This window comes from Rattus norvegicus, chromosome 18 (genome assembly GCF_021556685.1).
Source record: "Rattus norvegicus strain SHRSP/BbbUtx chromosome 18, alternate assembly SHRSP_T2T, whole genome shotgun sequence".
NCBI lineage: Eukaryota > Metazoa > Chordata > Mammalia > Rodentia > Muridae > Rattus > Rattus norvegicus.
This window is the reverse complement of record NC_141551.1, coordinates 43,130,179-43,133,107: the sequence shown is the minus strand read 5'-3', so window position 1 is coordinate 43,133,107 and position 2,929 is coordinate 43,130,179. Positions and strand designations below refer to the sequence as shown.

Genomic DNA, 2,929 nt, shown 5'->3' with positions numbered 1-2,929 from the left:
TAAAGGGTAGAGTGTGTGAAAGAAATGGCTGAGAGGCAGTTGGAGCGTCCGGATCTGGTTCTGTTGTCCCCTCGGAGTGAGAATGAACAGGGCCCACAGAATGAGATGTGTGTGTGTGTTTGTGTCTGTCTGTCTGTCTGTCTGTCTGTCTGTCTGTCTGTGCCAGGCATGGTAACTACCACCTAGGGGACCACACGGATAAAAGGCAGCCACCGGGAGTAGCAGCCGGAGCTAGCAGATATGGCTCACAGGAACTGATAATAAGGGTTCCATTTAAATTTTTAACACAACAGCTCAGAGCCATGAAAGATTGAAAAATTCTTATTTAAAAACAAACAAACAAACAAACAAAACCAAAGATCCAACCAGCAAAATGGAGAGCAGAGGTTGTGAGAACCATGACAGCTCTTGTAGTCGCCTACTTCTCTATATTTCCATGTTCATCTTAGAGTTCAGAAGAATTAAAGATATGATGAAGAGGCATTAGACTTTATAGAAACTTCTGGCAGTAGCTTTTGGTGATATTGATCATCAGTTCCTGTGTACACTCTGGGAGCTTTCCTCAGAAAAGTCCTGGACAGCTGGAGAAGACAGTGAATGGAGGGAATCACAGTTTCTGGAGGTAATAATTTGTCAAGAATGTTGCAGCAGTCTTTCAAGGCACACCAGCGCCCAATCACATGGCCCTTCCCAACACAAACATAAGAGCCAATCTGGGTAGCATTGACCCCACAATCTTCCTCAATAAAGGCATGATCCCCAATATGCAGAGAAAAGAATGCAACACCGTTGCTGAATTTTTTGAATGATGGCCTTATGACACTATGGTTTTTTACAACACAGTGACATCCAACTCCTACATTTACCAGGTCTCCTTGTATATACAGTCATTCATTATAATGGTCATGCCGTTGAGAACAACGTCCTGGCTTCTACACAAAACAGACTGGCGACTAACATTGTTCCCAGATGCCGTCTCACTGTACTCGGACTTGTACAGCAGTTCACCCAACTCCATGGCTGCCTCGTTTTCTCTGAACTTCAGGATTCTGTCAGTCAGTCAAACCTTCCTTTAATAAGAACAAATGAACTGTCAGATTGAACAGATGATATAAAACATTGTAATAATTTACTGATACCAGGGTGGTTCCAACTTACCTATTCCTCTGAGCGGCAGAGTACTAACCCTCAAGGTGATTCCCTTTCTTTGCCAGCTCTACTTGCTAATTCGAACACCACACGGTGTACACTTCAGCCTTGTAACACTTCTGCAAATTAGCTTATTTCATACTGCTGGTAGAATATTACATTTACTCAATTTTATCAACATCTTGCTTTCTCCAATTATAGAATTAGGTCTTTTGAATGGAATCTTTTGCTTTCACTCATCACTCCACGCACATTGGGCCCAAACACTAAGATCACTAAGTTCTGGTAGGAATTGCAGAGGACAAAAAAGAGTGCCAAATTAAAAAGCAAGGTCTTGAAAACCTTGTTAATTCAATAAAAATGGCTCCAATTCCCTATTAATTAGAAAGTACTCAGAATTGCGTTTTGGAAGTAACATAACATAACACACTGGGTAAGATTAGTTTCAACTACAAAAAGAAACATAGAGATTAAAAGTGGAGAGTAAATGGGATGCAGTTGCAGCCAGCCTCAGTAACACACAAGGATGGATAAAAAACTCATTTTGTCACCAATTTCAAGGCTTCAACTTGAGTGAATATTTTTGCAAAAAAATGGGGAGCGGGTTCAGTTTGTATAATTATCTGATTACATCATACTGCTGTACATAATTTCAGATATAAGGAAAAGTTTAAATTATTTTCTCTGGCCCTACTTACTTGGTTCCAGCATCCTTCTTTCCCTTCATCACCAAAGACTTACATATAGTATTAAATGCAATTTTGAAGCAAATTTAAATAGAAATTGATTCCCAATATCACATAAGATATATGCAGTATTATACATTAGCTGTGAACAATAATTGAGTATTCCATAAACTCATAGGCAGCCATGTAAATTAAGTCAAGTATAAAACTCTGAGGCTAAAAAGAAATCTAACTAATTTTTGAGGCTGCTGTCACAGACAGCTGTTATAGCAGAACATGTTCTGGAAGAAATTATGTTAAACTCAAACATTGCATAAATATGCCTAGGTACTCTGTAAGACTGTAGATAGGTAAACATGGAATATGAGTAAATTATAGGGTTTTGTGAGGCTGATGTCTAGTCATCTGTTTTATTATCAAATCTGCTAGAATATTTGCACGTGATTAGAAGAATAAAAAGGGTAAGAACAGATAAATACTTCTAAACTATGATTCATCTCAAAATTTAAAAAATGATTCTATAATAATACATAGAGAGTTGGTGGTGCTCCACTCCAGGCTCAGTCAACCAAGCATATAAATGTCTGAAATTAGAGTATCAAGTGAAAACCATAACTCCTTTCTCACTAATGCCCCACAGAGAAGAACTATTGCATGGGGTTAGTGAAAATGGAAGACCATCTTTGGGATAAATTAGAGGATAGTATTGTGCAGAAAATGGGGGAAGTCTACAGGCAAATCATCCTTCTATCTCTTTATTTCTTGACATGGCTCTTGAAGGGGGAAGATGGGGCAGGAGACTGCTCAGCCCTTTGAATCCATGAACAGTGTACTGTGTAGCCTAGCCCTTCAAGCTCACCCTGCCTTCTCAATTCTAAGACTGTTTTGGTATAAGGCACACTGAGCTTGTAGCCTATTTGTCAACATGAGTAGTCCAATGCATGAGAATTGAACACTAGCTCTTCTACCCAGAGCAAAATCAACTCCTTTTTATCTGATGAAGTCTAGCCAGCACTCATTGTACAGCTCTGAGACCTGCTATGGATGTCAAAGATGGATGGCACTGTAATGTGGATGTGCATCTAAACAAATTG

General features: G+C 39.3%; 1 pseudogene; it reads right to left on the bottom strand.

Moving 5' to 3' along the window:
- Positions 1-490: 490 nt before the first annotated feature.
- Positions 491-1,048, bottom strand: Dctn5-ps2 (dynactin subunit 5, pseudogene 2; annotated as a pseudogene).
- Between the last annotated feature and the right edge of the window lie 1,881 nt (positions 1,049-2,929).